Source organism: Trichosurus vulpecula, chromosome 4, assembly GCF_011100635.1.
Source record: "Trichosurus vulpecula isolate mTriVul1 chromosome 4, mTriVul1.pri, whole genome shotgun sequence".
Taxonomy (NCBI): domain Eukaryota; kingdom Metazoa; phylum Chordata; class Mammalia; order Diprotodontia; family Phalangeridae; genus Trichosurus; species Trichosurus vulpecula.
This window is the reverse complement of record NC_050576.1, coordinates 305,141,369-305,169,338: the sequence shown is the minus strand read 5'-3', so window position 1 is coordinate 305,169,338 and position 27,970 is coordinate 305,141,369. Positions and strand designations below refer to the sequence as shown.

General features: G+C 38.1%; 1 protein-coding gene across 5 annotated transcripts in view; it reads right to left on the bottom strand.

Annotated features, from left to right (window-relative positions):
* ENOX1 (ecto-NOX disulfide-thiol exchanger 1) overlaps nt 1-27,970 on the bottom strand; it is a 706,159-nt gene that overhangs the window by 345,607 nt on the left and 332,582 nt on the right. For all 5 annotated transcript variants that reach the window (XM_036757464.1, XM_036757466.1, XM_036757465.1 and 2 more), the window contains one exon: nt 4,708-4,865. The gene's annotated coding sequence lies outside the window, so the exon portion shown is untranslated. The remainder of the gene's footprint in view (nt 1-4,707; nt 4,866-27,970) is intronic.

The window sequence follows — 27,970 nt, the reverse complement described above, 5'->3', positions numbered from 1 at the left end:
GATATATGCCCATAAGGAAAGAGTGTGTTTGTCTATAATTTCCTATATTACATCCTTGTATCTTTTATTCTGAGCTATTTTTCGACTAGAATATGAACTTGATCTCATAAAGCTAATATTTATTCCTTCATCTTTACAAAGCTGGAACCCATATGGCATTGTATTTCAGGAAATGAGAACCTCCAAAGAGTCCATCATACTCAGTTTCTTTCACATACAAAGAGATATGGGCTCTTCAATATTTTGGGAACTTGGCTCAAGAATTTATTCAGAAAGTTTGAAATCATTGAATAACTGGAGGATAAGGGGAAATTTTTTGGTGTTATTTTTTTCTCTCTCCACTAGTGCAGCCTTTTGAGACAGACAGACAGAAAGAGATGTTATAGATTATTATAGGTTAGAGACAACCCTATCTATAATTATATAAACTTACCCTTTAGGGTTTACAATTTTGCTAGAAAACAAGAAAAGAAGCCTTTCACCCTAATCTTCTTTTCAACTACCTATTTAATGTGTGAGCTTTGTACAAGTAAAAGTAAGATATGCAAGTTAACTGAGCTTAGTTTCCTAAATGAATCCATAGTCTCATTTTGGCGTTCTGATTGCAGTACTAGGAAATATTCTATCATGGAATCAAATGATCTATTTGTCTGACGAGTCTATTTCTGACAAAGTTAGAGGAAAGGAATATTAATGAGGAATTCAGCCTAGTGTAAGGGAAAGAAAGCTGGACTTGGCATTCGGTCTGACCCTGCCTCTATTACTTACTAGTTGTATGACCATGAATACTTCTGGAATCCTCAATTCCTCATCTGTAAAATGGGGATGATAATACCCACAGTGCCTACCTCATAGAAATGTTGTAGGAATCCTTGATTACTGGGAAAACAAGTTTAATGTGAAGGTATATGTAGAACCTGTATCTGATCACATGTCATCCGGGGGGGAAGGGGAGAGAAGAGGCAGGGGAAAAAATTTGTGGAACTGAGCATTGTAAACTAAAAATTAAAATAAGTAACTGAAAAAAAAGAAATTTAAGAATCAAATGAGAAAATGTACTGTTCTGTGAAGCTTGAAGCATGGCAAAAATTCCAATTGTAATAAGTTAACATGGTCTGTGAGCCAATAAGCATTTACTGAGCACCTACAATGCAATTAGCTACTACTCTAAGCATTAGTAAAGGAATGTAGTGTTTTAGTGACTACTTTGAGAGACAAGAGCCCAAGGAAACCTTAGAGTGATGGGGATTTGGTCTTGCTCTGATTTCTAAATCATCTCCTCTGATTACTTTACTTTACCAGGAGAATGAGATAAGAAACAAGGATGCAGATTCCATACTGCTACTAGATGAAAAATAAAGCAGACTGGATGGGGCAGTTACAATACAGATGGAAAATCTTGGAGTTCAAGCCTGTGGGTAGGAAAAACAGTACAGGGATTAATGGAAGTTCTTTAATTGGATATCAAAACAAAAAACTTTCATTTTTTTTTTTTGGCTCTCCTCCATAAGATGACCCTAATTAGATCATAGCCTCTACTGGCTTTGCCTGGGGGAAGAAGCAGCAGCAACAGTAAGAAATAGTCAGAAATAGATAGAAGGGTCCTAGAAAAATGCCTTTCTCCTCCCCTTTCCGTGTGTGTGTGTGTGACCAATGCTTCAGATTTTCTGGCCTCTTCCAATCCACTCACTATGCCCGGCATATATGTCCTCCAATTTTCTTAGGTGACCCTGAGCTTGCTCACTCTATTCCAACATCCCTGCTTGCTTTCATTGTCAGCCTGCTTCCATCCTCCTTCTTCATTCATGTCCTGACATAGATCTTCCTGCATCTATATTTTCATATCAAATAGCAACAGATCCTACTGGTCCTACTCCTCACTGTAACTACATAACCTCTCTGGGCCTCAGTTTCTCTACCTGCAAAAGGAGGAGGTTATAGCAGATGATATCTGAGGTCCCTTCCAATTTTTATATTCTATTTTTTTCTTGAAGGTTTGTATTCTTTGTTGTGTTTATTACATATTTCCTTGATAGGAACCATTTGACCCAAACACTGTTGCCTGTAAAATGTTTGACCTGTGCTGTATCTGGTTCTGCTTTTTTCAACTTAATATAAAACATCTGAGGAGGTTCAGAAAATAGCTATCACTGATAATATATCTTATTTATATATAGCTTTAAGGTTTACAAAGTGTTTTTGCTACTACCATCCTCTTAGGATGAGTACTATGAGTACAAAATATAATGAAAATTTCAAAAAATAAGATCTATTAGAGGGAAAAAAAGACAGAGGATATTTTCACCAGAAGGCAGAAAGTTGATTTAATAATAGCTTTCAAATATAGAAAAGGTTATTATACAGTGGACAGTGACCACATGTTCCCCATCTCCATGGAGAGACTGAACAAGAAGAAATGAGTTTAAGGCACAGCATAGGGAACGTAGGTTAGAAATGATATAGGTTTTTCTGACAAGTGAGGGTTATAAGACGGGGAAATAGGAATAGGTTACAAAAGGAAGTTTTAGAATCTCTGGCTATGAAGAGCTTTAAAATAAATTGATTCATATCTGTCTGGAGTAGTTTAAGCATGGTCTTGCCTGAAGAGAAAGAATTGTTTTGTTGACTTATCCGGTCTCCTCCGTGTCTATGACTCCATAGACTCTACATCCAGGTGGCATCCCCCCAAAATGACAGAACAGGGCCCTGAAGATGGAGATATAAATTCTTATTTCCCTCCGCACCCTGTTCTGCTCTTCAAAGTGAGTTAAGTGTGTGGTGCAGAGATGAAGGGTGCAGTGGGAAAACTGGAATCTGGCCCATACATTGCAGTGCAATCTACTTTGATTTCTCAGTAGAAATAAAATAAAAAACCAACAGTAAAGGGCTATTAAGGGAGAAAACATTTGTCACTGTGGACAGAATAAAAGTCCTACCAAATGAAATGGATGCTTGTGGAAAAAAGACTTGTCATTCCAGGGAGAATGCCCAGCTCCCTCCCTCCTCTGCTCCTCATTTAGTCTTCATCCATTTACTATACTGACTATTTTCCCTACGCCCTGATGATTTTTCTTTCTATGAACCACACATAAAGTGAATTTAGCCTTTGGCCAGGTCTAACCAAGCAAGTATTTTTAAAATAAAAGCATTTTACTTTCTGCTGTCTTAACATCCGAAATATTCGGCCCCTCAAAAATTTTTAAAGGTTATATTATAAGCAGTTATGATCCCCAAGTAAGTAACTCCTTCATGTTTTATGCTTTTATGTACTGTATTAGGCTAGGATAATCACATGGACATACATGTTTAAAACATTTACCAATCATTTATAATATTTGTACACTTATGTTTTGTTTGTTTTTTTTTCCTGATAGAAGCACCCTGACTCAAGAACATTTCTAGGTGTCTTCTTTTACTATGCCTGTTGTTTTGGGCCAAGTCTTTGTATGTCTCCAGCCCTGCTTTATTGCTAAGTCTGACTGGAAGATGGTAAAACCCCAGAAACAGACATTCCTTAAGAAAGAGAACCAAGCCCAGAGGCGTCCACTCCAAAGATAAGATACTCTATTGACTTCTATTGTTTTCTTAACAAACAGGGCTCCTCGAGGAGGGGAATCTTGCTTATGTGACATGTAACTGCAGCTAAAATGGTATCATGTATCTATACAGGATTATAAACTCTGGGGATCAGAGCTGTTTTCCTATAACTGGGCCCTGTTCAGGGTAACTTAGGGCCTTAAACTACAAGACTGGTGATGAACAATAAACTTGTGCTTCCTGGGAGATTCGTGTGTCTAATTTATCATTTATATGTCCTCTAGCCCTAGGCACATAGAAATTGCTTAACAAGCCTTTCCTGGATAAGGGTATGAATGGACTCACACTCGCTCTTAACTTCTCATTCTGACCCAAGGATTAACCTTGAGACTTCAAAATCTTACTATCACATTGTCTACTGAAATTCAACAGAGGGCTCAGACATATAACACTATTCCATTTTCAAACAAGTACCATCAAAGATATGCATATATATGTGTATATATGCATGTGTGTAGATATATATCTACACACACAATGTGTATACATACATATATACACACATGTATATACTATGTATAAACACATACACATATAACTAGGCCCTGTTTAGTGCAAGTAATGAGTTCTGTGAAGCAGTCTCATTATTCAAATCCACTTTAAAGTTATAATTATATGTAAAACATAATAATTTGTTCTACCCAAATGGAAATATCCAATGAAAAAATCAAATAAGATGACCACTCCAGGGAAGTCATTATTTGCACTAATAAAGACTCTCTGTATTTATTTACATGTGTGTGCATTTAGTTTTTACAAAAATGTGGTGAAAACCATAAGATGTGGTAATACATACAGGAACATGCCTTGGTTTGTAAACACATTGATAAGCCCGTGGTTTCTAGAATTTTTATAGCAACCCAGAAAGTAGAGAGTGATAGGGATGAGTTCTAGCCTATCAGATGGCCTCTCTCATTTCTCTTTAACATCAAAGAAGCTGATAAGCCCCAGTCCAATGAATGATGCCCTTGACTGAAGGGAACTCCCTCTCCCACCCCTCCCTCACCCCTCACTTTGCCTCAGCCATATAATGCAGAAGCTGCACAATTCTGAAACAGTCTATAGAATTAGTAGCCACCTCACTAATAAAAATGGAAAGTTAACACAAACCTTAAAAATGGCAGAACATCAGAAGACAGGGCTCTCTCTCTGCTCTCTGAGAACTTGATTAAAAAGGATGCACTCACAGGAATTTTTCAAATGAAAGCTGCCCAGAGAATAAGACCAGGGCAGGACTCATGTGAAGTTTTGACATAACCAGAACGTCTCTAGAAATAAAGAAAAAGAAGGTCAGAGAAAGAACAGAGGGCTAAAAACATGTCAGAAATAATCCTCTTCATCGAGGCACATTAAATTGAACGCTAGCTGTGCAACTACCACTAGTCTAGGCATTAACAGGTAAAATTAATTTGTGTTTGATGGTACTGGGGGAAAAATCCCAAAGATGACAATACTTTATAACATAGTAATCTGGTAGGTTTTGCTTTGCCAATGACATTAGGAGAAGGACAAAGCTCACAGAAAGTATTCTTGAAAAGGGAGAGCAAAATTACAGCTCAGTAAATAAGGAAAATGTATAAAAAATAAATAAGTAGATAGACAGACAGGTTAAGGAGATCTTTAAAGAATGGACTTGGTAGCAAAATAGACATAACCACGTCTAGGTCAGGTTTACCTAAATGTACATCCCTCTTCATAAGAAGAGATCACCTTTCATATTGTGCTTTAGACTGATACGTGTGGCTTGCACTGTCCTACTTAGGCAAACACCACACAAGTGCACCTACCTTGTTTCAAGCAGTGCTTTTCAAGTAAGATTATACACAGCAAAAACAAACAAAAAAGATTTTTTTGGCATTTTCTGGCATTTCTATCAAGGACATTCTCTACTCCCATACTTTAAAAAAAAAAAAAAACTTAACAAGAGACAAGTAATTGAAAATCTAGTTCCGGCCCAGTAAGGTGTTTACCGATTGGTTGAGTGTTTGGAGAATTAAACTTTATCCAATTTCCTGTTATTCCTCCATTCTCCTTACTCCTTCTAAAAGATCACCTCCCCAACCAAATCTGTTAGTGTATAACAAGGTATACAATATGAGGTAATACCTGACTTCAATGATGCAAAAATATAAAGCACCCCTAATAACCTTTAATAACAACATAATCACGCTTAAGAACAACCACTCATATTGATCTGGAACTTTATAATTTATAAAGTATTTTCCTCCCATAACAACTCCAGGAGGTAGATAGTAAATGTATTATTAGCCCCACTTGACAGATGAGAAAAGTGAGGCTCTTATTCACAGTCATGGAATCAAGCAGCCTCAGGAGTCATCTAGTGCAAATTTTATTTGAACAGGAATTCCCTTTACAACATTCTCTATCCCCCACGCCCCCCAAAATAAGACACAGTCACCTAGGCTTTATTTGAAAACTATCGGTGATGAATAATTTATTTCCTACCTCCCGAAGTCTCTCATTCCACTGTTGGATAAGTCTACTTACTAGAAAATTTTGCTTATAATCAGCTGAAATCTGATACTGAAATCTCAAAGTACTCTGTACTTTCTACCCACTGCTCCCCCTTCTTCCATTTGAGGATGAATAAAACAAGTTTAATATCTTATCTACTCAACTGCCCTTCAAGTACTTGAAGATGGCTATCACATTGCCCCCGAATCTCCTCTAGGTAAAACATTCTCAATCCTAATTTCCATTCCCTTCAAGTTTAGCATCTTAGTTGTTCTTTTCTAGATCTGATTTCATTTGCCAATGTCCTTCTTAAAATGTAGTCCCTAGAACCAAAAACAACACCTCAGACATGGTGAGACCAAGGCAGAGACCACTAGGAGTGTCCCATCAGCTCTCTCATTTTGGACACACCACTTCTATCAATGAGGTTAATGACTGAATAAAGGGGCAAAGCTCTGTCTCAAACTCAGGGCTTCTGAGGCCAAGCTGAGCACTCTTGATATCATGCCCTGGTCCTGTTAGAATACCTCCTTCCTTCCTCCTCTCCTTCCACCACTCTCTCTCTCTCTCCCCTATGGTGGTGAAGACATTCATGTTCACCATACACTTCTATTTGCAAATGCTCGCATGTTATCTCAGGTTCCAAAAACCAGCATAGAAAACAGTGTTAACTTACCCTTTGCCAGCCAGCCTGGTGAGATGTGTACCATAAGAAGTCCCAGCACTCAGGCTTATCACAGCATGTCACAAGTGTGAGAAACCCAATCTCTCTAGGGCCCACCAACCAAGAACTGCAAACTGCCCTCATCCAATCCCCGGCGCTCAGCGCCACGGGGGGGAAACCATGTCTAAGGAGGGCTACTGGCTCATATTCCATGCGATATTTGAGGAGCTTGCTATGATGGGAGCTGGAAAATGATGGGAGCAAGAAGGTCACTGGCAGCCTATTCATTCTTTGGCAGCAGGAAACCTAAGTCATGAATAAAAAGTCAGTGTCAGGGATGGGAAGGCTGCTGATATTTCTGAGTTCTGCAGAACTGAAGAGTGGGAATACTACAGGAAGAAAAAGACCAAAAAGGAGCCAGTTTGAAATACCTTTGATGACTAGACTAACCCATCTCTATGGGCACAAAGAGCAAAGGGTTAGGGGTACATTCTAAAGCCTCAATATGTGCTTATTTAATTGGTGGGAAGAAATAGACCAAAAGGAATAAGGTAGATAACAAACAAAAACCACACTGAACTAGATAGAAGGCTCAACTACAAAACCTTCTGAGGTTTTTAGGGGTTTTTTTAATAGACTTTGAACAAAAATTTCAGGTTATGCCCCAGGCTCTCTCAGCCCTCCCTTGCACATCCCTAAACCCCCAAAGAATTGTCACTGAAGAATTCCAAGTAAGCTAGGATAACCTCAAACAAATAATAAGGATTACGTGGTTACATAAATCCTCTGATGATAATTGATAAGCTAGAAAATGAACTACTTTTGCCAGAAACAGCCCATGAAATTAGACATCATTGCAGGATTTGGTGTGAAAATCAGAATTCAACTACAATACAGGCCCAGAAAACAATGCAAAGTCGGAAATCTATATATGTGTTACCAATGAAGGGACAATATCCCCCAGGATCCTGGTCCATTATTTCATAATCCAACCTAACACCATGGATTTTAATGGAATTTGGCAAGCTAGAGATGCTGCACTTTAAAAACTCAGGCCTGAATTTGAATCAGAGAGCTTGTGACTCAAATCTCCAATGTGACCTTTATGGGGAAACATGTCTGTCACTGTAAAGTGAAACCAGAGACCTTCTTTTATTCTGGACAGAAGAATGAAAAGATTCTGTCAACAATTGTTGCCAGCACTAAGGCTGGCAGAGGAAGCATGGTACACCATCAGGTTTGGTGGATTGGGAGTCAAAGGACCCAGGTTTGAACCCTGACTCTTCTACTACATGTGGTGTGTGAATGTAGCCCTTCTAACCCTCAGTCCCTCATCTATAAAATGGGGAGGGGGGTATAGATTAGATGGTCCCTATGGTCATTCCTAGTTCCAAATTTATGATTCTATGACTCCATCTTCCAAAAGTTAAGAAACTAAAGATAATGGATCTATCATTTGTTACAAAATATTCATTATCACATCAATGAATATTTTCATACTTTCTTCATAAACCAAAATGTTTCATTTTTTTATGAACGCTAGAAAATTTACTTATTTAAAATATGTTCCTTCCTCATAATTCCCTTTATTAAGAGATCATCAAGGTCAGATTTGTTGTATTTATCTGTCAAACACAATATTGCATTGAATGGAAGGTCATAAAGAATATCAGGGCATGAAGTCCCTCACACTTTTCCAAGCCTCTAGGAATTCTGCATGTGCTAAGGACTGGAAGAAGTCAACTTTGTCTCCTCTCTCCCTTTCATTCTCTGTATTCACACATATCAGGGGGTAGAGTCAAGATGGCGGCTGGAAACCAGGGGCTTGCCTAGGGCTCTCCCCCAGGACCCTCCAAACACCTATAAAAATGGCTCTGAACAAATTCTAGAACTGCAGAACGCATGAAATAGTAGAGGGAAGCAGGGCTCCAGCCCAGGACAGCCTGGATGGAGGCTGGGTAAGGTCTATCCCACAAAGCTGGGAGCAGAGTGGAGAAGAGCCCAGCTTGGGCTGCACCCAGACCAACCAGACCAGGATACAGGTGGAACAGGCCCTAGCACCCTGAATCAGTGAGCTGTGGAAGTTACCAGACTTCTCAACCCACAAACACCAAAGACAACAGAGAAGGTTAGTGGGAAAAGCTGTGGGGAAAGAGTAAAAGGAGTTCACGTTTTGGCCACTGCCCAGAGGGCAGTGGAGGTGATGCAGCTACAGAACTACAGCTGCAGTTGCTTCTGGCCCCAGGCCCACCTGGTGGGAGGAATTAAGTGGGGGATCAGAGTGGGAGTGCAGAACCTGCTTAAGATCTGAGTCACAGTCTGAGTTGGTGGTTCTTGTGGGAAGAGGAGCGCTGGTGTGGCAGAGCTGGCTATATAGAAATAGCTCTGAAAACAACAGCGCATCCCCTCAAGCTTGGAACAAAGTACTCTCTACGCTACAAGCAGTCATAACCCGACAAAAACTCAAGGGTCAAGTAGTTGGCTGGGAACAAGAACAGGCAGCAAAAACGGACTCAGATTCAGACTCAGACTTTGGAATCTTTCTTTGGTGACAAAGAAGATCAAAACATACAGCCAGAAGAAGTAAACAAAGTCAAAGAGCCTACATCAAAAGCCTCCAAGAAAAACATGAACTGGTCTCAGGCCATGGAAGAGCTCAAAAAGGAGTTGGAAAAGCAAGTTAGAGAAGTAGAGGAAAAAATTGGGAAGAGAAATGAGAATGATACAAGAAAACCATGAAAAATAAGTCAATGACTGGTTAAAGGAGACCCAAAAAAATAACGAAGAAAACAACAGCTTAAAAACTAGACTAACTCAAATGGCAAAAGAGCTCCAAAAAGCCAATGAGGAGAAGAATGCCTTGAAAGGCAGAATTAGCCAAATGTAAAAGGAGGTCCAAAAGACCACTGAAGAAAATACTACCTTAAAAATTAGACTGGAGCAAGTGGAAGCTCGTGACTTGATGAGAAATCAAGATATTATAAAATAGAACCAAAGGAATGAAAAAGTGTAAGACAATGTGAAATATCTCATTGGAAAAACCACTGACCTGGAAAGTAGATCCAGAAAAGATAATTTAAAAATTATTGGACTACCTGAAAGCCAGGATCAAAAAAAGAGCTTAGATATCATGTTTCAAGAAATTACCAAAGAGAACTGCCCTGATATTCTAGAGCTAGAGGGTAAAATAGAAATTGAAAGAATCTACAGATCGCCTCCAGAAAAAGATCCCAAAAAGAAAACTCCTAGGAATATTGTCTCCAAATTCCAGAGCTCCCAGATCAAGGAGAAAATACTGTAAGCAGCCAGAAAGAAACAATTTGAGTATTGTGGAAAAACAATCAGGATAACACAGGATCTAGCGGCTTCCACATTAAGGGATTGAAGGACTTGGAATATGATATTCTGGATGTCAATGGAGCTAGGATTAAAACCAAGAATCACCTAGCCAGAAAAACTGAGTAATCATGCTCAAAGGTTGAGTGTGGACTTTCAATGAGATGGAGGACTTTTGGGTTTTCTCAGTGAGGGGACTGGAGCTGCATGGAGAATTTGACTTTCAAACACAGGAATCAGGAGAGGCATGGCAGCGTGGGGTGGGCAGGAAGGAGAGGTCACGGGGGACTTGCTGAAGTTGAACTATTTTGTTTGCATTCCTACATGGAAAGATGATGTGTATAATTCATGAGACCTCAGTGTTGGGGTGGCTGAAGGGAATATACACGTATATGCACACATGTCAAATCTGTTCTTCTTTTGAAGTATCTTCTATATCTGTCTCTTCCTTTCTATTCCCACTGTCACCATCATAGTACAGGCCCTTGTCAGCTCACAATGAGTCTTTCTTCCTCTAGTCGAGGCCAGCAGAACCTGTGATCCACCAAAGGATTTTGGGTGGCCTACGAAAAAATGTACCGCCCGAAATCCTTTGGAGGGCCACAAGTTGTGCAGGCCTGCTCTAGGCCCTTCCTTCTTCAAATCTGTCTAGTATACTGCCATAAAATTTATCCAAAAACAAAAAACAAACAAAAAACCTTGCTCTGTTCAGATCACTTTCCAGAGAGACAGTTCTTCAATAATTGCCTATAGCCTCCTTATCATGGAGCTACATGACAGCTAGAAGTTCCAGAACAAATTCTCTCCAGTGGTCTTCCTAGCCTCCTCCTACATAATAGTCAGTCCTACCTTTTCGCCTTTATTCCTGCTGTTCCTCCCTGTGATACGCTCCTCCTCTGATGACTTTTTAAGTCCTACCCATTTTTCAAGCCAAGCTAATTCACAATTTGCTCTAGGGTGTCTATTTCTGACCACTCTAGTCCATAATGAGATCTTCCTTCTATGACCATCCATAGCATTTGTAGTGAACTAAAGCTTGATGTAAGAGTTCTAAAAATTCTAGGATTGTTGTTGCTACTGGGCAAAGCAAACATGTGCACCTTCAAGATATGTTTCTTTAAAATATGCCACTGCCTTGCCAATTAAAGGGTGGAGTGGACATAAGAAATTCAGATTGTAACTCTGGCATAGTCACAACCTGGATAAGCAGCTTTAGGTATTTTGGTTTCCACTGGCCTTTCAGTGAGATGCAAATAGTAATATGACCCTGAGAGGGAAATTGTGAAGTGTAATGAATGATTACCCAGCTTTCAAGTACTTTAAAAATAAACACATCTTTGACACTTACATGAGAGAGAGAGGGAGGGAGAGAGGGAAAGAGGGAGAGAGAAAGAAGGAAAGTGTATGTGTGAGAGGCAACCTAATGTACCCAAGCCATCCCTAGGGTAATTAACATTTAACTAAAAGACTCCGAAAATTTCTTGTTATTACAACTACTATTTAAGAAAAAAAATTTAAACCTTAATGCCATTTTAATTTATTTCAATTGATTAATTAATACTTATTAAGGGACTGTGCTAATGCTGAGTACGAATGGAGTAAGAAAATATTGATTATCTCAAATTCAATATTAGTCCAAAAACATTTTCTTATTCCACACCCCCCACACACACACATAATCTGGGTTATATAAAACCAGAGCAGAGTCCACAATTCAGGACAATGTTTTAAATGAATAAAATAAAATACATATGTTGACAAATGAAAACAGCTATACTAACATACAGTTATCAAAGTACTTTTAAAATATTACACAGCCCAGGCTAAGAACCTATTTTTCACATATGTCTAACTTTTTATCTTTCCAATATTTCGTTTTAGGGTTTATATTCTGGGACTACCTATACGTGAACCAATACAATATAAAACCCTGTTCTTCAACCCAAATGGTTTTCCCTCAAGACTTCTCTCTCATGGTAGATACTGGATAATGGTGATACAACCATCTTTTTATAATAATATCTCTAATATATTATATTTCACAATAACACAAGTCTGATGACCAAGGAGAAAGTTGTAAAGGAAGCATCCTTCTTACAATGAACTGGAACTAGGGAAAAGTCCTTTGGAAGAGAGACTGCATTGTGAACCTGGAGGGGTCTCCTGATGGCATCAAATGCACATCCTATTGGCACACTTCCCATAGGACCACAGATGCCCAGTGCCAAGAAGGAGGGCCAGCCTTCTCTGGTACCAGATGTGACACTGTCTCTTCTCCTTTTACATCCTGGTGAGTCATGCCCCACCCCAATCTTTTGTGCTCAAATTTCAGGGGTTGCAAAAGTACTGAACCGTACGGCAAGTCTCATTGCTCCCTTCCCCCAACATTAGGGCTTGACTTCTGGCCAACCCAAAGGAATCAGGAGAATTCACCATCAAGCTCTTGCCATCCAATGTGACAGCATCTTATCTTCATTTTCCTCAAAGACGCTGGCCTCCGCATAGGGGCAACAGCGTTGGTCTTGGTAACCACTGCTTCCATGGCTTAAACCGATCCAGCACTCCCTACCCCAAAAGGAACTTGGCTCAGCCCCATTGCTGCTGCACCTGGTTATGGTCTCAAGTCTCTGTGTAAAAACCTATTTTAAACTTTTATAGCCTGAATTTTGCCTGTTCAGGAATGCATCTCTTATTTATAATGTTGCTCCTAAGAAACTGACTGACACTTCTAAGATTGTTTCATTTAACATCTTGTTTTCACAGAACCAGTTAACCTTAGCCAGGATATGTTTCTATTTGTCAGTCAGTCATTCAACAAACATTTATTGAGCAGCAGATACATGCCAGACAACGTGATCAGTGTTGGGGATACAAAAAAAAGGCAAAAGACAATCTCTGCCCTTGAGGAACTCCCAGTCTAATGGGAAAACAACATGCTGACGACTAAGTTGCTTCTGTTAATGGCCATCAAACACCTGCTATGTTCCAGGCACTACGCTAAGCACTGAGGTTGCAAAAAAGCAGCAAAAGACTGTCCCTGCCCTCAAAGAGCTTACAATCCAGTGGGAGAGACAATATGTAAACAGATATATACAAAGCAAGCTATGTATATGAAAAATAGGAAATAATTAACTAAGGGAAGGCTCTAGAATGAAGAGGAGTTGAAAAAGGCTTCCTGTAAAAGATGGGATTTTAGTTAGGACTAAAAGTAAACCAGTAGATAGAGTTGGGGAGAAACTGGCATGCATTCCAGGAATAGGAGACAGCTAGGGAAATACCCAGAGCTCTAGAGATGAAGTGTCTTGTTCATGGAACAGCAGGAGACCAGTGTCACTAGATCAAAGGGTATGTGGTGGGGAATACCATGTAAGAAGACTGAAAAGGTAGGAGTGGGATAGGTTATGATGGGCTTTGAATATCAAACAGACCATTTTGTACGTGATCATGGAGAGAATAGGGAGTCACCGGAATTTATTGAGTAGGGAGAACCACGGTCTGACCTGAACTTTAGGAAAATCTCTTTGGTGGCTGAAGGGAGGATGGACTAGGGTGGGGAGGCTTGAGGCAGGCAAACCCACCATCAGGCTGTTGCACTAATCCAAGCATGAGGTGATAAAGGCTTGCATTAGAGTGGGAGAAGTATCAGAGGAGAGGAGGCAAATTCAAGAGATGTTGCCAAGGTGAAATCAGCAGGCCTTGGCAACAATTTGGGTATGGGGGTAGGGGAATGATGAGAGATGGTGAGGAGTAGGGGATGACTCCTACCTTTGTGAGGCTGGGGAATTGGGAGGATGGTACTGCTTTCTACAGTAATAGGAAAGGTAGGAGTGGGAAAGAGTTTAGGGGGAGAGATGAAGAGTTTGTATTTTAGACATATTGAGTTTAAGAGATGTATTGGACATCCAGTTTAAGATGCCTGAAAGGAATTTGGAAATACAAGATTGGAGTTGAGGCAAGATAGCTAAGATTTGAGAATCATGAGCACAGAGATGGTAATTAAATCTATTGGCACTGATGAGATAAGCAAGTGAAATAATATAGAGGGAGAAGAGAAGAAGACCCAGGATAGAATCCTGAGGGACCTCTCTGGTTAGAGGGAAGGATCTGGAAAAGGATCCAGCCAAGTGACATAGAGAAGGAGACAGGTTGGAGGAAAACCAGGAGACAGTGGTGTCCTGAAAACCTAGAGAGAAGAGAGTATCAAGGAGAGTAGTCTCAGTAGTATACAAGACTGCAGAGGCCAAGAAGAATGAAGTTTGAGAAGAGGCCTCAACATTCTCTCAGTCAACCAAGTGTGAGATCATCAAATGTTTTCTACTCCTTGCTTACCACAATCCACTACCCCCACATATCCTAGCCCATCATTCACCAAGTCTTGTCACCTCTTCCTTTGCAAAGTTTCTCTCATTCATCCTTTCAGGTTCCACTTGCTTTTCTGTTTCTCTATCATATCACACCTAAGCTACTATGATAACCTTCTAACTGGCCTCAATGTGAAATTCCAGTCTCTCTTCATGTAAATACGTTCATTCTGCACAATGATGAGCCTTCCTAAACCTCCACTAAAAATAACTGATACCTTTTTACATAACCTTTACTTCTTTATGTATTCCTTCCCTTTTCCCCCTCACCGACCCAATGAGCCTTCCCTTGCGATAGGGAAAAAAGAGTTCAAGTAAACCAAACAACCAATTAATTAAAACCATTAATGAATTAGTGGAAGGCTAATGGCATATGAAACATCCTATACCCAGAATCCTCCATCCAAGCAAAGAAGGGAATACGTTGTGCTTTCCAAACTCTTCTCCAGATTTGAGCTTGGTCATTATAATTATGTGGTATTCAGTTTCATTTTTTGATTCTTTCAAATTGCATTGTCTTAGTCATTGGGTATATATTTTTCCTGGTTCCATTTATTACACTTTTATCAGTTCATATAAGTATTCCCAATCTTCTCTGAATCCTTACTTATCCTTTTTATGGTACAGTAATAACCTGTTATATTAATATAGCAAATTTGTTTGCCCATTCTTCCAACCATAGGTACCTACTTTCTAAGTTTCCACTTTGTCATTCTCCTGCTGAGAAACTTATAATTGCCTCTGAACATAAAGAGAACAAAATCCAAGCTTCTTACCTTGGCTTATAAGGTTCTCCACAATCTGGCTTCAAATTAACTTTTCAAACTTGTCTTCAAACACTCTCCCCTTCATGAACCTAGCCAAACTGGTCCGTTTCATGACCTGAGCCTGTCATGCATTTTCTTCACTTCAATGCCTTTATTCACTTCATTCTTTCTGCTTAAAATGGTCTCCTCCCTCTCCAACGACCAAAATTAAAACTATCCCTCAGAGTCCAACTCGCACTCACCTTTACCATAAAATAGTCCCCAACTCTTCATATGCCCTCCCTCTGATATTAACCCCAAATTATCCTTTCAAAATCGCCTTCGTACATAGTTGTTGGATATTGTCTTCTCAATTAAACTGCATGCTCCTTGAGAGCAAATATTGCTTTCTGTTTTTGTTTTTACCTTTCTTTGTATCCCTAGCACTAAAGCACAGTGCCTAGCACATAAAAAAGTGCTTTAAAATGCTTGGTGACTAACTAAAGTGATTTTTGTCTCCCTTCAATCTTATGACATTTATTATGTTTCATATATATTGTCTTGTATTCTAAATTACCACATTGGCCAAAAAAGGCCATCCCAGAAAACTCTGGGTTGTATCACTACAATGAATTACCTTTGAAATAGAAAAAAATAAGTAGATATTAAGGTAACATCAATTATAGGCTATGGAAAGACTTTCCACAAGTTAGATTTGGGGGAAAAAGTTCAATAGAATATTTTTTCAAATGCATATACTTCATTTTCTCATCAAACATTTTTCTATTAAGCATTTATTAAGCATGGCTCCAGGATTGTGCTAGATGTTAGGGATACAAATACAATAATTGAAATAACCCCTACTCAAAAGAAACTTACATTCTAATGGGGGGGGGCGGTTATGATGAATTCATCTTAGAACTAACTTGCCAGAAACACAAAACGGGAAAAGTGGAATAACAAGAATGAGGGAAAACAGATGGATAGCGAGGGTACTGAACTAATATACATAAAATGTTAAAAGACACAGAGGAAAGCATTTTGAAGTTTGAGTAGCCACTCTATGAAGGAACTGATGAGAACACATGGATAGCAATTGTAGAGAAAAACAAGATATAGTTGCAATCTGATCTACTAGAGAAAGCATGGGCTACTCATGCCTTGAGATAAATTGTGGAACCATCAAGTGTTAAAAGATATGATTGTAACATCCTTCAGGTATGGACAATGTCTGATACTTGTTTGTAACCCTAGAACAGAGCTTTCTACATAGCAGACACTCAAGAAATGCTAACTGACTGTCCAATTAGAAAGTCAAGTTCAAGAATTGTGAGCTCCACTACTGTGGTTTTTCCCTGGGACCAATGAGACTCATTGCAAACATTTCTTACTTAGGACTCTCTTTTATAAAGTAGGTTTACTATTATAGTTCTGATTTCCAAATGAATTGCACAGGTAGGTTGGAAGACTGTCTAGTGAAACAAAGGCAGTATGTTAGAGTATGGTAGGAATGACGGCATAAATAACAACAAACATTGTGCAAAAGTCTTAGGAGTCTCTAGAGAAATGTAATACTTTGTCCATAGCCCAAAACATACATCTTAAAAGCTAATGAATTTGTATGACTCCCATTATTAAAATTTCCACCGTAATAGTGCCACTTCCAAAGGCAAAAGTAAAAGACTTTCAAAGCCCCTAGGTGAGATTTAACCAAATTTAGCTTATACAGACTTTCTCATATAGATTATTGTTTGAATAGATGAGGATCTAAACTGGTCTGAGATGTTCATCCTTGAACACTGGAGCCATATATTAATGTTGTTCTTAGGGTCTGAGAACAAGATGTTTCAGTTCTTTAGTAACTAAACCAACTTACACATAAGTCTTAAATAGGAATTCCATCCTAAAATGTATATCCATCATAGTAAATTTCTATATATAGTTTTTTGGTACATTGAAAGTTATTTGTATTTGGATATACACACATATACATATATGTGTGTGTGTGTGTGTGTGTATATATATATGTATATATATATACACATATATACATACATACATATATATGTTGGCATATTTGGAGATCATTTAGCTGGGAAGGTATATAGAACAATTTGCAAAGTATTCTTAAAATATTTGTCATATTGAAGTAAAAGCAAAAACAGGCCTAATTAAAAGAGATAAAAAAGGAAATTACATCTTGCTAAAAGGTACCATAGATAATGAAGCAATCAACTTAGAAAAGCAAGAAATTAGTCTACCTGTCAGGTCTATGGGGAAGGGAAGAATTCATGACCAAACAAGAGATACAGATCATTACGAAATGTAGAATAGATAATTTTGATCATATTAAACTGAACAGCTTTTGCACAAACAAAACCAATGCAACCAAGATTAGAAAGAAAGCAGAAAGCTGAGAAACAATCTTTTCAGTAAGTGTCTCTGATAAAGGTCTGATTTCTCAAATACATAGCAGAGTTAAATTTATGAAAATACAAGCCATACTGAAACTGGTAAATGGCCAGAAGATACGAACAGGCAGTTTTCAGACAAAGAAATCAAAGATACCTATAGGCATATGAAGAAGTGCTCTAAATCACTTTTGATTAGAGAAATGCAAGTGAAAACAACTCTGAAACACTACCTCACACCAATCAGATTGGCTAATATGACAAAAAAGGAAAATGACAAGTGTCGGAGAAGATATGTGGAAAATCAGGATACCAATGAACTGTTGGTGGAGTTGAGAACTACTCCAACATTCTGGAGAGAAATTTGGAACTCTGTCCAAGGTGCAACCAAACTGCGTATCGCCTTTGATCCAGCAATACCACTACTAGGTCTATATCCCAAAGAGATCATAAAAAAGGGAAAAGGACCTACACATGCAAAAATATTTATAGCAGTCCCATTTGTGGTAGCAAAATAATGGAAACTGAGGGGATGCCCATCAACTGGTGAATGGCTGAACAAGTTGTGGTATATGAATATAAAGGAATACTATTGTTCCATAAGAAATGATGAGCGGGAAGACTTCAGAAAAACCTGGAAAGACTTGTACAAACTAATGCAAAGTGAAATGAGCAGAACCAGGAAAACACTGTACACAGTATCAGCAACATCCTGTTATGATTAACTATGAATGTCTCAGCTTTTCTCAGTAACACAATGATCCAAGATAAGTACAAAGGACTCCGGAATGAAAATGCTATCCATACCAAGATAAAGAACTGATAGACTCTGAATACAGATCGAAGCCTATTTTTTCACTTACGTTATTCTTTCTCATTTTTTTTCTTTTGATCTGTTTCTCCTTCCACAACTGTGATGAATATGGAAATATGTTTTACATGATAGCACGTATCAAAGTATATCATTTTCAGAAGAGGGGAGGGGAGGGAGAGAAGTAGAAAAATTTATAACTCAGAATCTTGTAAAAGTGAATGCTAAAATTTTTCTTGATATGTAATTGTGGGAAAAAATAAAATACTATTTAAGGAAAAAAAATTGTCAAATGTGTAAGTGAACATTTATAAGACTTCCCATGAGCCGTCAAAGGAAGATATGGCAATCTTTTTAGCACTATAGAACAAAAGGGAAAGATTGTAAATCAGCAGAAACAGAATTTGATTCTCTCTCTCACTCTCTCTCTCTTGTTCTCTCCCCCTTTCCTTTCCTTCTGTTCTTCTTCCATCTATCTTAAAGGAGAGAAGGGAAGAAAGAGAGGGAGGAAAGGAAGAAGAAACACAAGCCCAAAGCCCTTACCTTAAGGTAGTACAGGAATGAAACAGAGAAAAAAAGACTATTTTCTTTGCTTACTACATGTTAGTTCATTTGTTTCATTCTCCCTTATTAAAACTGAGTTTTAGGGGTTTAGATATTGCCCTTTACTTTTTGCATTTATTTAATCACTTGTTTTGTGGATGGTTATTGCCTTTTTAACTTAAAACAAAAATTTAAAGTGAAGATTATTTAAAGTGGACCTTCCAGGATCCTCTTGAGTTTGGCATTTAATTCATTTTGTTATTCCCAAAGAGCCAGCTGACAATCTGCCCACTGGAATCAGTTTCATCCCTCAATTCCAAAATTTCATTTCTAGGATTCAACATGCCTCATCTTTACAGAACATGATTCAAATAAGAATGCTCAAATCTAAGCACTGTAGAACTCTGGAGAATTTATGCCACTTAAAATGAGTGAGGTACATCTGAATTTCCTCCTATCCTAGTCTACCAATTTCAAACAAATGAAGTTATGACATTAAAAAGAGCTAGGAATGTCTATGGAGCTTGTGTGTGGTTATAGCATTGCCATTCACCTTTTCAGGCTGGGGGCAGGGATATATATATATTACATACATATTATTTTTCCAATGACATTTGTGGCAAACATCTGGACTTTAGCAAGACACTAACGTATTTAAGCTCATGCAGGGGTTGTTAGAGTAAATACAGGCATGAATTTCTTGAAGAAACAAAATTACAGGATTTGTTTCCTTCATAAACAAGAATTTTCTAGCAGCTGGTAAATGTCCAGACATATAACCCTAGAGATAAATGATTCTTCCCTTTGTGGGGGGAAGGGGGTGGGAATTACTGTTTCAGTTTTGAAACTATTCCTTTTTAAGCAAAGACTAAGGATCAAAAATAATAATAAACAATAGTAGAGAATCTGGAAAACTACACTAAACCATTGGGGAAAGAGTCTGTGTATTCATCTAAAATCAATCTAAGAAGGGTAGGGATAAGTGAGTAATGTTCCTTCACAACAACCAAATACCCAGAAGAAACTATGAGCTATGTCTAGCACCTGAAACAGAGCCTGCAGAATCAGGGCAAACTTAACAATTACTACTTATTTCTGATGATTTGCATGGAGACAAATAATACTGCCAAAAGAAACTTCTAAAGTATTGCTGAGCATTATAGAGTCCTGGGAAAAAAGGAGAAATTTAGGCCATGGTATTTTCACTATTGCTGGTTAATTATTTTTGGTGGCTGTCAAATAAAGTTAGTCTTGAAAAAAGAATGATTTGGGAAGCAAATGTTGTTTAACAAGACTGTATCGGATCCCATATATTTCAATTTCTGGAATAGGGGTTGAGAGATAAGATCACTAGTTTCTTTTTGTTTTGTTTTACCAAGAATAGACTATGTTAAGCAAGGGAGAGAAAAGATATACTTTCCTGTAGATTTGCAAATTTTATTGAGGGCTTCAAAACGAAAAGGAAGGGAATTAAGGAAAAACAAAAAATTGTCAGATGCCACAGCAGCCCTCCTAGCAAAAGGAGAAAGTGACAGGGAGAGCAAATATCCTAGGCCTGATTTTTATCAATAAGACTCAATTCCCTGGGGCAAAACCAAGATGGCAGAACACAGGCAGCAGCTTGTCTGAACTCTAGCAACATTCCCCTCCAAATTTAAAATAACTCCACAAACCAAATTTTGGAGCAGTGGAGACAACAATAGGTCAGGGTAAGACATTTTTTCCAAGACAACTTAGGAAGTCAACAGGAGAAGTCTTGATGCTGGGATGGGGTGACCCAGAGCTTGGCAGCAGCACCAGAGGTAGGCCTTGAAAGCACTTTGACAGTGGTAGCAGTAGCAGCCTCAGGAGCTCTAAGCCCAGAGATAGGAAGGGGGTCAGACAACTGGACAGAAAGAGATTACAGGGAACCCTTTGTTGGCACTGAATGAAGGACTTGGTACTGTTTGGCAATTCTATTGCCCATATGCAGTTCTGGGTCATAGTTCCAGGGCCAAGAGAAGCACTAGCACTTGCAGCTACAGGGAAGCAGGGGCTCTTCCTGGGTAAAGACCAGAGTGCATACCAGGAGACCAGTAACTACCCCTCTCCTTAGATCATACCACCCTGGAAGCACCAACAACTTGCAGATTCACAAAACCAGCTCTGAAAAGAGTAGCACGAAAAAGCCTGAAGCTTGAGAGAGTAACTCCTCACTCCAGGTAAGTGGAGCCCAACTTTAACATAAAATTCAAAGTCCATAAATAGTCTGGAGAAAAATGAGCCTGCAACAACAGAAGAACTTGATCATAAAAGCTACTACAGTGGCAGGAAAGATCAAGACATTAACTTGGAAAAAGACAATAATGTTAAGACAGTTACAACCAAAGTACCAAAGAAAAAATTTAATTGAATCCAAGCCCAGCAAGAATTTCTGGAAGCAATAAAGAAAGACATAAGAGTGGTAGAGGAAAACATGGGGAAAGAAATGAGACTGATGCAAGAAAATTATGAGAAGAAAATTAACAGCTTGGCGAAAAAAGTAAAAAAAAAAATACTGAAGAAAATAATACCTATAAAAACAGAATTGGCCTAACAGTAAAAAAGAAAGGTACAAAAATCCATTAAATAAAAGAACTCCTTAAAAAGCAAACTAGGCCAAATGCAAATGGAGATACAAAAATTCACTGAAGAAAAAAAAATTAAAAAGCAGAATTGGCCAAATTGAAGAAGTAGTACAAAAGCTCACTGAACAAAATAATCTTTCAAAAATTAGAATTGGGCAAGCAGAAGCTAAAGACTCCATGAGACATCAAGAATCAATAAAACAAAGTCAAAAGAAGGAAAAATAGAAGAAAAAATAAAATATCTCATCAGAAAAGCAACTGATTTGGAAAATAGATCAAGGATATATAATTCAAGAATTATTGGCCTATCTGAAAGTCATGATCAAAAAATACCTAGACAAAATATATCAAGAAATTATGAGGGAAAACTGCCCCAAATATCTTAGATCTAGAGGGTAAAATAGAAATGGAAAGATTTCACCCATCACTTCCTTAAAGAGATCTCAAAATGAGAACTCCCAAGACTATAGCTGCCAAATTCCAGAGCTCTCAGATCAAGGAGAAAATATTGCAAGCAGCCAGAAAGAAACAATTCAAAGATCATGGAGTAACAGTCAGGATCACACAAGATTTAGCAGCTTCCACATTAAAGGAACAAAGACTTGGAATATTATATTCCTGAAGGCAAAAGACCTAGGATTACAACCAAGAATAACCCAACCAAGAAAATTATATATAATACTTTGGGGGCAGGGGGGTCATTTAATGAAACAGAGAATTTTCAAGCAAGTATTCTTGATGAAAAGACCAGCGCTGAATAGAAAATTTGACATTCGAACACAAGACTCAAGAGAAGCATAAAAAAGTAAACATTAAATGAAAACAAAAAGACTTAATAAAATATTTTATATATAAATATATTTATACATAAATATATGTATATTCCCATAGGTGAAGATGATACATGTAACTCAGAAGAACTTTATCATTATTAGAGCAGTTAGAAGGAATCTTCATAGACAGAAGGCATAAGTATGAGTTGATTATGTTAGGACAATCTCAAAAAAATGAAGGGGAAAGAAAGAAGGATGTACTGCAAGAAAGGAAGGTAGAGGTAGAATGGAGAAAATATTCTCACATAAAAGGGGCATGAAGACCTTTTACACTGGAGAGGGAAATGGGGTATGGCAGGCAATGCTTGAACCTCACTTTCATTAGAATTGGTTCAAAGAGGGAATAATATATGTGCACACTCACTTTGGGTATAGAAATTTCTTGCCCAATAGGGAAATAGGAGGGAAGGGAATGAGAAATGGAGGTGAGGGGTGTTAAAAGGGAGGGCAGATTAAGTGAGGCAGTAGTGAGAAGCAAAACAAACTTTTAAGAGAGAAAATGATAAACAGAAGAAAATAGGATGGAAGAAAACACACAATAATCATAATTATGAATGTGAATGGGATAAGCTCACCCATAAAGTGGAAGCAGATAGTCGAATACATTAGAAACCAGAGTCCAAGAATATGTTATTTACAAGAGACACACTTGAAAAAGACACATACATAGTGTTAAAATAAAAGCCTGGAGCAGAATTTATTATGCTTCAGCTGAAGTTAAAAAAAAAAGGCAGGAATAGCCATCATGATCTCAGACAAAGCAAAAGCCAAAATAGACCTAACTAAAGAAATAATCAGGGAAACTACATTTTGCTAACAGGCATCATAAATGAGGTAATATGAAAAAAATTATAGCAAGTTTCTCTGATAAAAGCCTCATTTTCTCAAATATATAGGGAACCAAGTCAAATTTCTAAAAATAAGAGCCATTTCCCAACTGATAAATGGTCAAAGGATGTGAACAGGCAATTTTGAGAAGAAATCAAATCTAGTCATATGAAAAATGCTCTCAATTACCACTGATTAGAGAAATTCAAATTAAAACCTCTTCCTACCTATCATAAATGAAAAATGCTGGAGGAGATGAGGGAAAACAGGCCCATTAATAAACTGTTGATGGAGTTGTGATGTGGTCCAATCATTTTGGAGAACAATTTGGAACTATGCCTAAAGGACTATAAAACTGTGCATACACTCTGATCCAGCAATATCACTACTGGGTCTATACCCCAACAAGATAAAAAAAATACGTACAAAATATTTATATCAGCCCTTTTTGTGGCGACAAAGAATCGGAAATTGAGGGGATGCTTATTAATTGCAGAACAGTCAAACAAGTCGTGGCACATGATTGTGATAGAATACTGTTGTGTGATAAGAAATAAGGAGTATGATTTCAGAAAAAAACATGTCAAGACCTATATAAACTGTTTAAAAGTGAAGTGAGAAGAACCAGATCATTGTGCGCAGTCATAGCAATATTATAATGATGATCAACTGTGAAAGACTTGGCTACTCTGTTCAATACAGTGATCCAAGACAATTCCAAAGGGCTCATGATGAAAAAATGCCATCCACCTCCAGAGAGAGAACGGATGAACTGCGTGCAAGCTTAAATATAATTTTCGCACTTTTTATGATAAAGTTAATATGGAAATATATTTTGCATGATTTCATTTGTATAATTGATATCATTTTGCTTGCCTTCTTAGTGGGTAAGGAAGGGTTAGGAGGAAGAGAAAGATTTTGGAACTCAAAATTTAGAAAGAAAAGAGCGTTAAAAATAAATAATATTTCTTTTGGAAAAAAATGTAACTTACTGCCAAAGTGAAAATGACAGAAAGCTTGGGAGAAAGCAATCTTTTTTTTTCAAGCATTTTAATGACAGACAAGGACGGGGATGAAATCTAGATACTGGGAAAGTTGGTTTCAGAAAGAAGAGGAAGGTTCCAATGTCTGAAAATTCCATAAAGTTGGCTTCAGATAAATAGAATACTGTTAAGAACACAATTCTAACAACATATATGCAAATTATCCTGCAGAAGGAAAAGGGCACAGATATAAATGCAGACGGAATTAATTGACCAATTTAGATTTTTTTTTAAGAAGTAACTACAATGCAACTTATATAGAAGATGGAATTAAGGTCAAGTGAGGATGATGATGAGAATAATTTTTTAAAACAGCTAGCATTTATATATGGTTTTAAATGTACTTTAAATACATTATCTAAAACAGGAAAGGAGAAACAAACATTTATTAAGCTCCTACTATGTGCTAGACACCATGCTAAGCATTTTACAAATATCTCATTTGAAGACCAAAATGCAGAATCAATTAAAACTGGTAATAAAAGAAAAGGAGGGGAAAAAAAGTTTTTTTCTTTGTTTTGAAAGAGGGGCTGTTTTTGCTTGTTTGTTTTTGAGCTGATGATTTGAAGCAGAGATCAAAGAGGGGTTACTGCTACCTAAAGTCAATAGGTGGAATAAGCTGGAGTCTGTTCAGAGAAAGGAAATCAGGCTGATCAAGGAACAAAAGAAATATCCTGCAAAGGTTAGTTGAAAGAGCAGGGTCTTTTCAACTGAAGAAGGGTAAATTTATAGGGGGTTATGACAGGTGTCTTCCAGCAAGTGAAGGGTGCTCATCATAAGCGAAGGCATAGAATGAGAAGAAGTTGCCAACCAGCAGATTATGGCTTGATAACAGGAAAAAAATAACTTCCTTAAAGCCACGACTGTCTAAAAGTAGAATGGGAACTCTCAGGAGTTAATGAATTCACCAGCCCTGCTGGAAGTCTTCCAGCACCGGCAGAATGACAGACAACTTGTCAGGGATTGTCAGGGATTCCTGTTCAGGGAAGTCTCGGCAAGCTCAGAGATTCTAAGAATGTCTATGCATTTCTTAACTACTACATTGGGAAGACATTACCCATATGAGTGATAGGGTGAATAATATCTCACTTTAGGAGACTAAGTCAGGGATTCATATCTAGATAAGGGAAAGGTTGAAAGGGTCTAAAATATCCTAGACCATCCCAAGTCAAGAGTCCCTGGGAGGACAGAGCATACTCAGGCACCCAACTAAGGGACTTCAATCTGATCCAAAGCAGATCCAACTGGAATGCCCCCCATCTTACTCTTTGTAATTGCCTGGCTCCTCAGAACTCATGAAACACTTTATTTTATCCTTCTCTAGTGCATTGATCAGATGTTATTGTGTGTTATGCTTATTTCTGTGTGTATAATGGTCTAGAATTTTAAAACAGCCCTTTGTTTTTCACCTGCTCTGTGCAAAGCATAGTATTTAGCAGTGAAGAAAGATCCAAGGTTTAGTTAAGACAGAGTCCCTTCCCTCAGAGAGCTTGTGCTGTGGGTTCGAAGGTGGGGAGAGTAGACAGGGGTGCACACATACATAAATAAACATAATATACGATGAGTGCATTAGAGAAGGACAAAACAGAGTGCTTCATGAGAGCTGAGGAAGCAAGTTATTACAAACAGGAATATGGGGCCATATGAATTGGACTTTAAAGGATGGTAAGAAGTTAAGAGCTTAAGGGGAAGGAGAGAAAACAATTAAGCCTCAGAGTGGGCAAAGATGTAGACACGGGAAAGCAGCACATTTGAAGAAGGGTTCAGAATAAAGTCATTTGGCTGGAACACAGAATGAGTAAAATGAAGTAATATGAAATAAGGCTGGAAAGGTGGCATCATGTCAAGTTGTGGAGGACCTTGGATGCTGATTTAAGGTCCTGAATTTGGCAGGTAACAGGAAAGCTTTAAAGATTTCTGAACAAAGAAATGACAAGTCAGATATGTGCCTAAGGAAGATAACTTTGGAAGTAAAATGAAAGATAGGCACGAAGAGAAAGCTAGCAGAGTGAGAGGCGGGGGGGAGATACTCTTAAGGGGGGTAATGTAATATCCCAGAAAGGAAGTAATGACGATATGTATAGACAAGTAGCCATGGAAACAGGCATGTTTTTAGAAACTAAAAGGAGGCTGTTCCTCCAATAAGCTTTCTGTGAAAGGTAGAATTGTAGACTTTTAGAGATGGTTAGGGCTTTAGAGACCATCTAGTTCAATGCTCTCCTTTTATAAGTTAGGTAACAGGCCTAGCGTTTAAATGACTCCCACAGAAAGTTAATGGCAGTCAATCCACGACTCCCACACTTGAGACTGAAGGAGCTAGACTGTGCAGTAGATAACGTGTTAGACTTGAATTAAGAAGACCCAAGCTCAAATCCTGCCTCAGATACTTCCTGTCCATGAGACCCATGACAGGACACCAAACCTCTGTTGGCCTCATACCACTGCCTGTTAAATACGGATAATAATAGTATTTGCCTCATAGGGTTGGTATGAAGATCAAATGAGGTAACATATATAAAGTGCTTTACAAATCTCAAAGCCTTATATAAACGACAGCTACCAGATGATTAATTAATACTTCTTTGCCTGTCCTTCAACATTCCCCAAAGTCTCATAACCCCTAACCTCACCTTATGTAATATTCCATATACTATTTAGCCAAAATGGACCCTGACCATCTCGTAGCTTTGTTCATACTCTTTTCTACATTTGGAATGGCCTCTTTTTCCCCACCTCTAAGTATGAATTCCTATCCATCTTTAAAAGCTGGTGCTACTTCTTACAGGAAGCCTTCCATAATAACACAGTTGGGAAGAGCTTCCCCTGCCCCATACATTACAACACACTTCTCTAACCCATTTATGATAACTATATAGTATAGACTACAGAATACTGTTTATCTTTGTATGTGTTATACCCCCTACTAAATTGTAACCTCCATAAAGGCGCCATCCAAATTTTACCTACATGCCAGATCTTCCCTTAGATCTCAATAGCTAGCACACAGTAGGTCCTTAATACATGTTTACTGAATACTTTTAGGGGATTCTTTTTTTTTTTTTGGTGAGGGGATTTGGACCTGAGAATTCACTGGTAGAGGGAACTCCTATGAAGGTTATTCCATTCACCAATGTAGATCAGCAGCAGCTTTATCACTTGAATACTTACTGTTGCTGAATTGAATCAAAAGCTATTTTGGTATAAAACAAGACTTAATTTTTTAGACTTAGTTTTTATAGCAACAGCCTCGGGACTGTCAAACTGACAATTTTCTTGACTGCTTGGAAGAATGTATTCACAGGACTGCCCTGGAATTGCTTCTCACCCAGCAGGTACATATGTCTTAAGTCGACTTTTTGTTACAGTAGAATTATACTGCAAATGTCAGTAAAAATATCACATGAGTAAACCTGGATTATCCTGGCACTTTTAAAAGCAAAATGAAACAAAATAAAAAACAAAATTAGAAAAGCTCTTGACACTTCCTTCTACCACAAACTACAGGACTGCCATCATAGCAATCAAAGCTTTCAACTTGACTGGATTCTACCAGAGTGGTAGCTTAGGGCAGGTTAGCTGGCTGGTTCTTGTGTGGTTAAGTAACATAACTACGAATGTCTTGGAAAAAAATAAGAAAACCTTTTGCCCAAGAAATATAAAAACGTCCCAAACAAGGCAAGCCCCTGCATAATCAAGCTTGTGTTTCTTCCAAATCA